The following is a 15,250-nucleotide window of genomic DNA, read 5'->3' as shown; positions in this document are numbered from 1 at the left end:
GGTATGAACCATATGATTGTCCTCATGAAATTAAAATCCTGAGATAGCAGAGACTGTGTCAGATATTTTCATATGATCTTTATGGTGACCTGTGCCCAGTTGATAATCAGTGTTGCTTGAAATGTAATGATATATTTTAACTTTATATGTTTCAGTCCTAGAACACTATTTCACAAAATCTTGAAATTGTACTTGTTTCTACTTGTTGATTAGAAAGGTGAAGCATAGCTGAACCAAAGAGTCACCAGGTGGCAGTGCTACAGAGCTGTTCTCAACCTGCTGCATTCTCTGATGTAATCTGGATAGAAATAATTTCCTAGGACATTTTCTGCCACAATCCATACAAAATCACAGATTCATAGCTATTAGCTTTGGAAGGGAGCTGAAAACCCTTCTGTCCTACATTGTAGTTGTAAAACGAGGAAACTAAGGTATATATATATATATAAAACTAGAAAGGATTTTCAAGGTTATTTGGTTTTTTTACAGATAAGGAAAATGAAGAAGTCATGACCAAGGAGATGTATTAGTTGGAACACTTTGTCTCATAAACTCAACAGAAACTGGTCTTTAAAACTAAAAAGAAAAGAGGGTGGTTTTTAAGCCCAAGTATCTGCAGAGTCCAGGGATAAGTCTAGCTTTTAGGCAAGGCTGGATCCAGGGTTACATTCTTTAGCTTTTTATTCTGCTTTCTGCTGTGGTGGCTTTACTTCAGGTTTTGCATTTCCCAGCCACTCTTGTCTTAAGCTATTTATTGGTGGGTGTCTCTGCAAATAACATAATTTACTTTTCTAACAGTTTGAGTAAGAACCCTGGAATTGAGTCTCATTAGGCAGACCCGGGTCATGTTCCAGTTGGAGCAAAGGGAGGAGTTTGCCTCATTCATCTCTCTGAGGAATGGTGTGGGCAAGGTCAGCTTGCATAGTTTTTCATGAATATTTTTGCATTTCAGGATGGTGCCCTGCAAGGCGATGACTAGGGACTGAAATCTAGCCTGGGCTCCACTTGCCAGGGCATGATACATTGGGGCTGTATCTACTTAAATGGGAAACTTTTTAAAATTTGCCTCAGAACACTGTATTCAGAAGAATGAATGAAAGCTGAGTAGACCTAAACAAAAGGGTAGCAGTTTAAAAAAATTATGGGAGTGTTGGGTAGTTAGTTAGTTGAGTGTCTGACTTTTGGTTTCAGCTCAGGCTATGATCTCATGGTTATGGGAGAGAGACCTGCACTGGGCTCTGTGCCAGCACAGAGTCTGCTTCAGGTTCTCTCTTCTCCCTTCAGCTCACATACTCTCTCTCTCAATGAAATAAAATCTTTTAAAAAATTATGGTTAAATTTGATTTTCTTTACTTCTGTTTTTTTTTTTTTTAAGATTATTTATTTGAGAGGGGAGAGAGAGAGAGAGGATGGAGGGTAGAGGCAGAAGGAGATAGAAAGAATCCCAAGCAGACTCCCCACTGAGCTGAGAGCCTGATCCAGGGATCCTAGAGATTATGACCCTCACCAAAACCGAGAGTCAGATGCTTAACTCACTGACCCGTACTTCTCTGTATTTCTAGATAGGAGGCAGTATTGCATTATACAAAATGTGTGGTGATTTAGAGTCAGAATGCCAAATTGGAATCTTGGTTCTGCTACATTTTAGTTGTGTGAATTTGGGAAGAGTTTTAATATTTCTCAGCTTCAGTTTACTTATGTATAATAATCACATTTCAGGAAAGTTGGAGGATTAAGTGAAGCATAAAAGCCCATCATAGAGCCTGGGACATAGTAGCAGCTCAATTAATATTAATTAATTGTGGCAGTTTTTAAACATGAGCCCCAAATTCTTGAACACTCTTCTCAGAAAGGGATGGGGTCTATGTCCCCTTCCCTTGAGTTGGGGAATGCTTGTGACCACATCAACCAGTAGAACATGGAAAAGTGACACCATGAGACCTCTGAGCTCAGGTCATAAAATGTCGTGTAGCTTCCTCCTTGAATGCATCTTGAAATGCTTCTCAGAAGTTGCCTCTTGGGATACTCTCTCTTTGAATGAAGCCATCGTATTGTGAGAAGCTCAGGCCACAGAGAGAGACAGATTTCCCTGCAATCTCTCAGTGGGAGGAATGCCAAAGAATTTTAAAATGCCATATGTTGTGGTAAATACTATGATGAGTGTGATTTTCCTACAAGTACTTATTTCCTTGATTATGATAAGGATGTCTATAACAGTAATGGCTAAATTTATGTGTCAATTTGGCTAAGCTGTGGTTCCCACTGGCTTAGTTAAACACCAGTTTAGAAGTTGTCATGAAGGTAGTTTTCAGAAAGATCAAAGATTGAATAAAGACTCTTGAGCTGAATTTGAGCTCAGGACCACAGCATCAACCACAGCACATTTTCTGAATTTCCTGATGGTCTGGTTTATGGATTTCAGGCTTATGAGCCCCTATAAGTGCATGATCCAATTCCTTAAAATAAATCTTTCTCCCCCACCCTACCCATAAGTGTCATTGTATCTATTCTTCTTTTTTTTTTTTTTTTCTGGAGAACCTTGACTAATACAATAACTAAATATAGTAATAACAAGACACAGACATCTTTTTAATATGGAATAATTTCATTTCCATCATCAGACAATTGAGGTACTTATTATCTGAACTCACATTTTTTAATTTTAATTTTTATTTATTTTTAATTTTTTGTTGAACTCACATTTTAGAACTTAGAGAGTACTTATGCAGTTCCTAAATTATTATACATGTGTGAAACTTTGTAGCCCTAATAAGAATTTTAGCCTAAAAAAAAAAAAAAAAGAATTTTAGCCTCATGTCTCATAATGCTAATCTTATATCTCCTATAATTCCCATTGTACAGAGCTCAGCTCATTAAACCTCTGGGGATTATTCTTTAAAGGATGTGAAAAAGTTTGTCGTGAGGGGAGTAAAACTATCATTGTGAGGACTGTGTGCCTCCTTAAGCACATTTTTAAGTGACATTTTTTTGTTGTTTCACTGTCTCATTGACTCATTATGTAAATGTCATTATCAGGCAATTAGTACTTGCAGATAGGTATGGGATAATAGTTTCCCCTATTGACATAGAGATTTGTGATCCGATGATTGGAGATGTTAGGTGACTCATTTACAAGTGTTCTCTTGGGGAAGTATATCAAAGATGCAGCTTCATGATTTAATGAATTGACTCAAATTATCTTTTTCCCACCTCTTACCGACCTTTATGAATCCTGTGTCTAGCTGTCTTTATTTCTCTCATCTGAGCCTTGATGATGGAATCAACATAATCTTTTTCCAAATTTCTATGCAATCCTATTAAAAATTTCTTCATTTCGTTAAATTATACTGAACTTTTAAGAGGAGAAGCATGTGGTATAATGCAAAAATTAACCAAGATTCAAAAGAGCTAGATTCTGATGCCAGGTGTTGGCTCTTTAAATTGAGAGGAGTCCCTAGACAAACATCCTCACAGCCTCAGCTTTTATCCAAAATGACAAGTTTGAAGATTTGGATTCTATTACTTGATAACTACAAAATTTTTTGCTTGGAACTGTTTCTGAAGAAATCCTTTTGCCAAGCTCCTACAGAGAGCCATCGCTAAGACATTGCTAAAGGGAAACAGCTGAGATGTGTCTAATTTATAATTTATTAATTATAACCAGCTGCAGGGAAAGGAAAGCATCTATTAGCTAGTGGGGTGGGATGTAAGAATGAAGTTTTAGAAAGTAAAAGATGATGATATATATCCTCTAGACTGAGGGGTGACTGAAAAGTTGATCCAGAGCTAGGAGAGAGAATGTAATAAAAACATAAACTATTGTTAGCCAAGAAGATGAAAGATCTCTTTCAGGACTTTTAGGCAACTAAACAATCAGTTGGAGCCTCGATAATACTACAGGAAATTCTTCCACCTGATGAAAAAGGCTAAAAGATTTGGTGGCATTAGGTTTATTGACTAAAGGAAAGCAGTACTAGAAACAGCGTGGATCCACGTAAATCTGCCTAGGATTTTTAGAATAAAAGGTTTCAGGACTGCTTCAGATAAAGATGGAACTTCTCTTCCTCCCATCTCCCTTATGATGAGCCCTTGCCAATTTTGTTTTTTCTAGTGTCTGTCATTTCTGAGCCAGTGGCCCTGAGCTCTTTCTGAGTACCTGGCCCATCGCCTGCTCAAGCCTTGCATTTGGGTTTCAGCTCTCATTGGCAGTATTGCCTGCCCAGTGGGCATCTGCATGATTCTAACTGATCTGGAGTCCTGCATGGGCAGTTCAATTTCCTGATAGGGACAGGCCATGCTGAATTAAAAATTCAGTTATGTCCAGCTGTATCTGTTGGAAGCAGAACATTCCCTTAGCCTGGTAACTGGGAAGACACTTGGAGCAGTCCACAACAAAAATTCCAAAGCTTGCTCTAAGCAGCAAATTCTCCTTGAGAATATGAGATTTCTTTGTAGATGTCATGATGAATAGAGCCTATAAAGTACTAGGCTCTTATTATGTATTGGTGTATCTTACAGCAACTTTGCAAGTATTTATTGCTATACACCATTGACAAAAAGAAACTAAAGTTCAGAGAGCTTAGGATGTCAGAGTTATAGATAGTAAAAGGTGTCAGTATTCAAACCTAGCATGACTATCTCTTTTCCCTCCTTTTCTAAGCCTGTATGGTTCTGAATATGCCACTTAGTTTTCTGTGCCATTTTACAATAACTAAATTAAAAATTGTGGTACTTGGTGTCTAAGGTTATCATTTCTTTACTGAAATGTATTTACTGTGGGCTAGGACTTGTAAGCCTAAAGATTGAAAGAACAAAAAAAGTAGAACTAAAAGATCAAGTACTTGGCTGAAAGAATGACTTTTTAATAAAAACCACTTCATGCTCTGAAACATTTATTTATAACATTTTTGCAAAGTTTTTAAGTTTCAATGTGTTTAATGAACAAATTGCACCTCTCTTTCCCCATTCCACATCATCAACTGTGAAGGGAGCTCGTTTATTTTATTCTCTAGTTTTCTGGAAGAATCAATTTCTGATTCTGACAAATAGCATGAAACTGTTCAAATAACTGTCTCTAAAATGATAATTTTTATATTCATGGTACCTTTTGATTATTACTGACATATTCTCATGTGATGACTTGGATTGACAACACGAAAAAACTATGTTCCCTCCTGATTTGCTCTTTGTGGTAGACTAGGTTCCAAATGGATATGTTTACTTGAGTGTTGAAAGGTACTATTGAAATGATGTGAGAAAAATCCCATTTTAAGAACTATGTTACCAGATTACTTCAAATTTCTCCCAATGTGTTAATAAAATGCAGAGCTGGAACTAGGCGTTTTTGTGCTAGAGGCAATTTTTCTCTAGAGGTTTCTTTTCCCTCTGCTTTGCTTTATGGACCGTCAGATCATGGAAACTTCCTAGGAATCCTCAGTAAAGCTCTTTTGAAATAGGAATTGTTTCTTGCTTATCCTGGAATAAGCCAGTAGAGTGGCCATCTATCTTGCTTAAGAGACCTTAATTTTGGTAATCTTATTAGTGAATAATTGCCATGGACAGGTACTTTGCTAAGCACTTATGCATTATCAGAATTCTAGCAGACAGGGGCTATTGTTACCCTCATTTTATAGAAAATAAATCTAAGAATAAGAAATGTTGACGACTTGCCCAATTTTATGCAGCCTAGAAAGTGGTGGAGGTGGAATTTGACCAAGGCCTTTCCATGTCCAAGACCCAGGCCCCTAACTGTGCTGTGCTGTCATCCATGGCCACGGAGTCCCCTGTATTTCTTCACAGATCTATTGAACTATCTTCCTGAGACTTGTGAGAGTAATTTTTAAATACATCCTACGTTTTTACTTGAAAGTAATGATGCTATATTCTTAGTTTTTCTCTCTCTTTGAACAAACTAAAAGAGTTTTTAGGATTCACAATTGATTTTAGAGTTTTACAAATGTTTTGCGTGAGCTTTTACACACTGTGTTTTTGGTCTGAGTACTGTCTTCCATGAATATTTTTATATGTTGGTCCATGACTCAATGAACAGGAAAATATAGTTACTGAATTGAAAAATAATACTAACAGCATAAAACTTAATGAGTTAGTTTAGGTCTTTTTGTTGGTTTGTTTCAACCAAAAGCTTAAAAAACTTTAGCTATTTCTGTAAAAAATACTCATGTTACAAGGAGAGTGAAGGAGCTATTAAAATATGAAGTCAAGTCATTAGCATTGGGTTATCATGTAAATTTTCCTTTTGATTTATTATGTGGGATAAGATAAATTTTCTTCTGCCCCTCTTACTTCTATTTCTCCTCTTCTTCCTCTCCCTCCTTCTAGTTGTTATTTCAATGTCTGAAAATTAGCCATGATATTTTTTCCAGTTTTATTGAGATATAAATGACATATAACATTGTATTATGCAACATAATGATTTGACATAGGTATATGTTTGCAAAATGATTACAGTATGTATAATTAACATTTATCACCTCTCAGACTTACAATTCTTTTGTGTGTGATGAGAACTCTTAAGACAGGTTCTCTTAGTGTAGCTTCACCAAATGAGAGTTTGTCCACCTGATTCACAGCAAGCCAATAAAAATGGATAGCAAGCTTTTGCAATGAAGAGAGACAAGCTATTTATTGGTGTGGCACTACCCAGGAGAATGGGGAGCTAATCCTTTAAAGTCCTGAACTCCCCAATGGCTTGCAAGTGAGGGTTTTAAAGGGCAAAAATTTAGGGCAGTGTTCACCTGAGAGGGTGGACACCTTTGATTGGAGACCCATGATTAATGCTAGCAGGTGCTCTGGTGCCACTTTGTCCGGTTCCCCAGAGGTCCTCTCCATCTTAAGAAACTTGAAATCTGAAAAATATAATTATTCGCTATGTTAAAGATTTCATTAGGTACATCTGGTGATCATATCTTTAGAGTAGTGCTGATTAACTACTTGCAAGCTACTAGGGTTACATTCCTATACATTCCTTGGCTGGTCCAGCCACACCTGGGGGAAATATGACCTTTAGTGTTCATTTTTTCATTTGAACTGACAAGATGCAACTAGCAAATATACTGTACAGTAATATTAACTATAGTTATATCCCCAGGACTTATTTATAAGTATGTACTTTTTTGTTTGTTTTGTTTTTTAAAGATTTTATTTATTTTTTCATGAGAGACACAGAGAGAGAGAAAGGCAGAGACACAAGCAGAGGGAGGAGCAGGCTCCATGTAGGGAGCCCGATGTGGGACTCGATCCCTGGTCTCCAGGATCAGGCCCTGGGCTGAAGGCAGCGCTAAACTGCTGAGCCACCCAAGCTGCCCCAAGTTTGTACTTTTGACAACCTTCATCCGTTTGCCCCTGGTCCCTGCCCTCACCCCCTTGGGCAACTACCCATCTGTTCTCTGTTTCCATGAGTTGGTTTTTTTTTTAGAGTCCATCTATAAGTGAGATCATACAGCATTTGTCTTTCTCCATCTGCCTTATTTCATGTAGCATAATGCTCTCAAGGTCCATCCATGTTGCTGTAATGACAGAATTTTCTTGACAGCAGAAGCAATAACAGCAGCTCATATTTATTGAATGATCACTATATGTCACATACTATGATAGATACTTTGCACGTGTTACTTAATTTACAATAATAATACAGATAGGCAGTGATGGTATCTATATTCACAGATGAAGAAACAGAGACTCAGACAGGAAGGTTGGCTGGCAGAGGTATGCATAGTTAAGTCATTGGGACAGCCTGAAAAAGGACCCACATCTGTTCAGTGCTAAAGATGGTGTTCTTAACCATCATGCTCTTCATCAAGGCTGTAAGAGTAGCCTAAAAGAACACTGGCACAAATTAACCCTCCTCTTTCCTTGGAATTAAATATGCAATTGGTAGTTCATTCCTATGAAATATGTTAAGACTATATACCAGAGGATGGAAATGTTTTAATATGTTAGAAACATACTTTATTGAAGAGCTTATTAACATGGGAAAATAATAAGCATTCAACTACTTTGAGTTAAAAATGTCTTTTTTTTTTGAGATTTTAACAAACAATAAGTAAAACCTACATAAAATGTTCTAGCAACATTTTTAATGTTTGGAGAACATTAAGATTTGGAGGGACTGATGTTTCGTCACTACTGTTATAAAAGAAAGAAGCCCACGGCCAGTCCTGTTCACAGTAGAGAATTCTATTTAGTAATTTCAGAATGGAAGAAAAGCTTAGAGGCTTTTACAACTGGAAGAGACTTTAGAAGTCATTCAGACAAATAGTATGAAGTTTTCCAGACAGATGCTTATCTCATTTTTTCTTAAACACCTTCAGTGATGGAATATGCTTGTCTCCTGGGGCATCACATTTTATTTTAACAGATCTTGTTACTTCTTTCTTTCAATTGAGTCCAAATCTATATCTGTTATTTCCACCCCATTGCTCCCTTTTCTATCCTTTTCTTAACTACAGCCCAAATCTTCTCATTTTCTGGTCCTTTATCCCCCTTCTCCTCTTTTTTTTTCTTTCCAGTTGCTACTTATGTAATGTGATTCTGGGTCACTTTGTCATTATAATGGATTTTCACAGTATATCCTTCATTTAAAAAAATGTTCATTTTTAAGTGTGTGGCTCCAAACCAAAGACAATACTCAAAGAATTGTTAGTAAACTGCAGAATGAAATAGTGCTGTCATCTTCTTTGATCTATATACCATGTTATAATTATACAAAAACTGAATGTGATAATTTCATGCAAACATTAAAAACTCTGGGCATTAAAAATATATATAAGGGATCTGTGACTGGAAAAAGAGAAAATTAGTGGAATCAGGAACTAGGTTGTTGAGAAGTCTGAGAAGGAGGCTGCTGAGATGGAAAAAGCCTGAGTCTTGGGAAAATGTCCGTGAATGTGGTATCACTATTAATATCTCCCTGTGGAAAACTGAAGGCATACAAACACTATGTGAGTCACACTGATACCTTGGGACATTGTGAATTAATATTGATAAATCTGATTGTAGATGCCTTGTTTTTGTTGCATTTATAAGCTGGCACTTTAAGGAATATTGTTCTGATTTACATACTTTTTACAGCACTGATTGTTGGTGTTAGCAAATACATTCCACCAAGCCATTCTAGAACCTGACAAGATATGAGGAGATTGTCAAGAGAATCAACAGTTGTTTTCAGAAAGCTGACTAAAATGCTTTATGCCAACTTTCTTTTCAAATTGTGACAAAATTTTGGAGCCAAGTTCTGATATGCTTTTGCTCATGGGATAAATTTTGGATTACATTATGTTACCAATTTAGCTAACCTACAAAATCTACTATCCATTCTTTCAGAGTATCTTTAAATTTAGAATAAGCCATTACCATGGGCTCCATGGAGACTAATATTCTAAGATCAAGCATAGTGCTTACCTCTGGTCCAATCAAATGGTCAACTATAGTGAAGTCTGCTAAATAACACCATAACAGCTCAAGCATAGTTAGTTCACCAGGAGACAATATGGGCTTTACCACTGAGGCTGTGTCTGCAAAGTGGCTGGTGGCAGCAAGAATGTCCACCAATGGCAATGACTTGCTTCACTGCATAAGTTACCATCCTGAACCATCCAGGACAAAGCAGAGCTGGTTCTGTCTTTGAATTTGGTTTTATTTTTCTCATGTTGCTTACAAGTTTACTTGGCTTAAGGGGAGAATGCCCATCTTGCTAAGAAACTGAAAGAGGACTCAAATTCTTGGAAGCAGATAATGGCTCTGATATTGAGACATTTTCATGTAAATTCATGTATGTGTTGTTGTGTGTATCTTCAAAGTCTTGTCAGGAAGGCTGCAGGAGATGGTAAGAGACAATCTTGCAGATCTCTAGCCAGTAAGCTAAATCAGAAGAGTGACCTCAGAAATGTGTCTCTCAAATGACCATTCAAGTTTAATAGTATAAAATAGACAAATGATGACAGTGTAGTGTAAAAATTGGAAGGAAAAATGTTTGTGGATCATTTGTTTTGTGGTTATTGTTAGGTTTTGAAATCTGTAGTTTTAAGTGGAAACCATTTAATGAAAAAATCTTTACCAGATTAAAAAAATTATTTTGGAGATTTCCAAACACACAAAAGCTGAGAGAATCACGCAATAAACTCCCATATACTCATCCCTCAGCTTAATAGCTATCAACATCCTGCCATTCTCTTTTGCTTATTCACTTCCTTCTCTCTCATTTTCCAAAATATTTTAAACATATACATCATATGCATTTCTGATTGAGAGTTAATGTTTCAGAAATTTCAGAACATTGAAACAAAGTTCAATACAAAGAAAAAAGAAATAGGTAAATATTGCCAATTATTTGCATGCATCATTCCATTTGAAAAAAATCAGGTGTTCTTTTTTTATGATCCAAAGTAATAGCAGAAAATTAATATTATATTTTTTGAAAAAAAAAAGAGATGAGAATACCACCATACTTCCATGATGCATTCAGTTTAGAATTCCAGATGGTTTTTAAATCATATCATAAATTCTTCCACACATAAAAATAATTCTATATTTCTATAGGAGATAATTTTATGCTGAAGTTCTTTTTAAAACTCTACCATTGAATTCAGTAAAGTCACAGGATATAAAATCAAGATACAGAAATCTGTTGCAATTCTATACACCAATAATGCAGTAGCAGAAAGAGAAATCAAGGAATTATCCCATTTACAATTGCACCAAAACCCAAACGATACCTAGAATAAACGTAACCAAAGAGGTAAAATGAAAACTATAGAATACGTATGAAAGATATTGAAGATGACACAAAGCAATAGAAGAACATCCCATGCTCATGGATTGGAAGAACAAATACTGTTAAAATGTCTATACTACCCAAAGTAATCTACACATTCAGTGCAATTCCTATCAAAATACCACCAGCATTTGTCACAGAGCTAGAACAAACAAATCTGAAATTTGTATGGAACCATAAAAAGACCCCAAATAGCCAAAGTAATGTTGAAAAAGCAAAAGCAAAGTCAGAGGCATCACAATTTTGGACTTCAAGCTGTATTACCAAGCTGTAGTCATCAAGACAGTAAGGTACCGGCACAAAGACAGGCATATAGATAATGGAACAGAACAGAGAACACAGAAATGGACGTATGACTATAATGGCCAACTAATCTTCAACAAAGCAGGAAAGACTATCCAATGGAAAAAAGAGTCTCTTCCACAAATGGTGTTGGGAAAACTGGACAGTGACATGTGAAAGAATTAAACTGAATCACTTTTTTTACACTGTATAGAAAAATAAATGCAACGTGGATGAAAGACAGACCTACATGTGAGAAGGAAACCATCAAACTGCTAGAGGAGAACACAGGCAGCAGCCTCTTTGACTTTGGCTATAGCAACTCTTACTAGACACATCTCCTGAAACAAGGGAAGCAAAAGCAAAAATGAACTATTGGGTCTCCATCAAGATAAAGGTTCTGCACAGCAAAGGATACAATCACCAAAACAAAAAGGCTTCTGACAGAATGAAAGAAGATATTTGCACATGACATATCTGATAAAGGGTAGTATACAAAATCTAAAATACTTATCAAACTCAACATACAATAAACAAATAATCCAGTTAAGAAATTGGCAGAAGACATCAATAGACACTTTTCCAAAGAAGACATTCAGATGGCCAACAGACATGAAAAATGCTCAGCATCACTCATCATGAGGGAAATACAAATCAAAACTACCATTAGATATTACCTCACACTTGTCAGAATGGCCAGATTAGCAACATAAACAACAGATATTGATAAGGATGCAGAGAAAGGAGAACCCTCTTGCACTGTTGGTGGGAATGCAAACTGGTACAGCCACTCTGGAAAACAGTGACTGTTCCCCCCTTTTTTTGTTTTTTGTTTTTTCCTTAAAAAACTAAAAATAGGGGCACCTGGGTGACTCAGTTGTTTAAGCTGCCTTTGGTTTAGGTCATGATCCTGGAGTCCCAGGATTGAGTCCTGCAGTGGGCTCTCTACTCATTGGGGAGTGTGCTTCTCTTTCTCCCTCCCCCTTGGCCCCTCACCCTATTTGTGTTCTCTTACCCACTATCTCTCAAATAAATAAATAAAATCTTAAAAAAAAAACCCAAAATAGAATTACTCTACAATCCAGCAATTGCAATACAAGGTATTTACCCAAAGGATACAAAAATACAGATTTGAAGAGGCATATGCACTCCAATGTTTATAGCAGCATTATCAACAATAGCCAAATATGGAAAGAGCCCAAAAGTACATTGACTGATAAATGGATAAAGTAAAGGTGGTATACATATATACAATGGAATATTATTTAGCCATTGAAAAGAATGAAATCTTGTCATTTGCAATGACATGGATGGAAGTAGAGTGATTATACTAAGTGAAATAAGTCAGTCAAAGACAAGTTCCATATAATTTCACTCCTATGTGGCATTTAAGAAACAAAACAGATTAGCATAGGGAAAGAGAAGGAAAAATAAAGTAAGATAGAAACAGAGAAGGAGGGAAACCATAAGAGACTCTTGGCTTTAGAGAACAAATTGGTGGTTACCAGAGGGAGAGGGTGGGGGGATAGGCTGAATGGATCATGAGCATTAAGGAGGTCACTTGTGATGAGCAGTGGATGTTATATGTAAGTGATGAATCACTAAATCTACTCCTGAAACTAGTACTACACTATATGTTAACTAACTTGAGTTTAAATAAAATTTGGGAAGAAAGAACTCTGCTATTAGTCTTTTTCTTTGATTGTTGCTTTTTTTGTTGGGAAAATTGGTATGCCCAAGTATAAGTTCTTCAGCTTATCTCAAAAAGTTATCCAGGGAGAAACAATTTGTAGATATAATAAGTCCATGTTCTATTTTAGGAACAATGAAAGAAATTGTATGTATAAATACATATATGTGTGTATATGTGCACACAGTTGTATATGTGTATGTATCTATATATCTCAAGATACACATATTTCTACTATTATGTACTAAGAAGATGCACAGAGACACAGATACACACACACTGTCTTCTTGAATGTAGCATGTTTGCTTTGTTCTTGTTGACAGGTTGTATGGTTAACATATCTAACAACTTAAGAAACCGGGGAAACTCTTGGGCAACCTGTTTCTTTATTCCCAGCCCTGATTTCATCCCTGCATTCTTTCCCATGGTGCTACCTTGGCTATCCTTGCCATGGCACTTGTGCCTTCACCTGCAGACATTCCATCTGGGGACATCACAAGTCCCTTCTAGTGCATGCACTGACTGGAGTCCCACCGACTGGTCCCTTGTCTAAGGATCATGTGTGGAGCTTGGAGAGAGTTAAACATTGGCTTAGAGATGGAAGGCAACAATGAGAATTCAGACAAAAGAGAAGCAGATCTTTAATTATTTGCTGTATCTGTTTCTAAGGTTTGATGAATGAAACTCTGATTTAAATTGTACATAAAAGGAAATCTATAAAACATATAACCTCTTTAATTCTGCAATTCAATTAATCAATGACAATGAAGTTTCCAAAGCTTTCAAAGACATTTTTGAAATTAAGGCACATGTAAAAGGGCCTTTTGTTTAAAATATTGTGATTTTACACTTACTCTGAAATTCCCTGTAGCTTCTTGTGATACAGAAATTAATCTATAACACCTTTTCTTGTTCTGCTTCTATGCTTCTTTTCCTATGATTAATGGCTTTATGGGATGAAAATCTGTTTCATTTAAAATTACTTTCTGTAAATGGTCAAAAATATTAAATTTTATTTGGCAAATCGTTCTGTTCCCACTCATGTCTATTTTTGCAAAATTACTTACTCTGCTCAAAAAGACCCTAAAAAATCAAGTTAAAAAATTATAGCTACTTACTCAAAGATGATATATGTAGTTTCATAAAGAATCCAGAAATGACAAGAGCATTTAACATTTTTCCCATTTCTTCTCAAAAACCGATATAACTTTTGAATTTTACACATAAAGATCCAAAATTATATGATTATAAAAAGAAATGGGGGCATCTCCTGGGTGGCTCCGTTGGTTAAGCGCGTGCCTTAATCTCAGGTCATGATCCTGGGGTCCTGGGATCTAGCCCTGTGTAGGGCTCTCTGCTCTCTAAAATAAATAAATAAAATCCTTAAAAAAAAAGAAATGAAATGAGACTTTAGGGTAAGACATAGTAACCACAAAACACATAATAGGAATAATCAGCATGCTCTTTACTAAATCTATGTGTAACATAAACCTCAATTAATAATACAACAATACAATTGCTCTTTCCTATCAGTCCAGTATAAAAGCAAAATTTTTGACTAATGATAGGTTAGTGATAATTATAGATTAGGGATAATGCTTGATCATTAAAAAAAACAATGTTTTTAAGCTGTATGTGCATGCAAAAAACTTTTGTGTTTTTCCATTATGATTTGTGATCCAGATTCCTCTCTTCTCACCAGTGCTTAATGATTGCTCATTATGTTCCTCTCACCTTCCCTGTCTGCTAGGAATCCTTCTATAAATATTTCAGATTTGAATCATCTTCCTCCTTCTTGAATTCCTGTGGAAAGTAAAAATTTTTGTCAAAAACAGCAGTTAACACCTACCACTTAAAATTATTAGTTAGTTGCTTTATGTCTATTTTGTGTACCATTTATTCATAACCTCAATATTATCATTTGTGAAAAAACTAAACATTTATTGCAAGAGAAATGAAAAATTCAACATATTACTGCTCTGTGGTTTTACAATGCAACCTCTCATTTAATATTCCCAACTTGGATTAATTTTTAACACTTGAACAATGCAGCTTTAACCTCATAACTCAATTTTAAACACAATGAGTGAATAATTCTTAATATTAGGAATTCAGTAATTGGTGAATGTTATAAAGTAATGAGTTACATGCAATCAATTAGAACCATCTAACAATTCTTCCAACAAATAATACAATCAAGGCCCACAAGAATTTGTCTTTTGAGTTGTAAATTAATTAAAAGGCAGGCTGTGATCCCTTCCTTGTTTTCAACAAATATGTTTATTCAATTCCTGCCAGTAAAAATTATTCTTTCTCAAGTATCCTAATTAAAATTCTATTTAAGTACTTAATCCTTTTAACATGTAAACAGTATACTTCCTTAATGTGTATTTGTCCATTCAAATTATTATTCAATGTGGGTATATAATCTCCCAGTGTAAATTGAAGTTTGCTTGGAAATAGTGAATTGCTTTGTCTATGGCAAG

General features: G+C 35.7%; 1 long non-coding RNA gene across 2 annotated transcripts in view; it reads right to left on the bottom strand.

The window, feature by feature from the left end:
* Positions 1-6,371: 6,371 nt before the first annotated feature.
* The window catches only part of LOC112650805 (uncharacterized), a 29,334-nt gene continuing 20,455 nt past the window's right edge, over positions 6,372-15,250 (bottom strand). The window contains exons 2-4 of one of the 2 annotated variants that reach the window (XR_004810527.2): positions 14,499-14,567; positions 13,883-14,125; positions 6,372-6,866 (exon numbers count right to left, since the gene is read on the bottom strand). This is a non-coding gene — a long non-coding RNA (uncharacterized LOC112650805). Of the gene's footprint in view, positions 6,867-13,882; positions 14,147-14,498; positions 14,568-15,250 lie in introns of both variants that reach the window. The other variant, XR_004810528.2, reaches the window with a different exon arrangement.

This window comes from Canis lupus, chromosome 29 (assembly GCF_003254725.2).
Source record: "Canis lupus dingo isolate Sandy chromosome 29, ASM325472v2, whole genome shotgun sequence".
Taxonomy (NCBI): domain Eukaryota; kingdom Metazoa; phylum Chordata; class Mammalia; order Carnivora; family Canidae; genus Canis; species Canis lupus.
The sequence above is the reverse complement of the archived record's forward strand: the minus strand, read 5'-3'. Positions and strand labels throughout refer to the sequence as shown.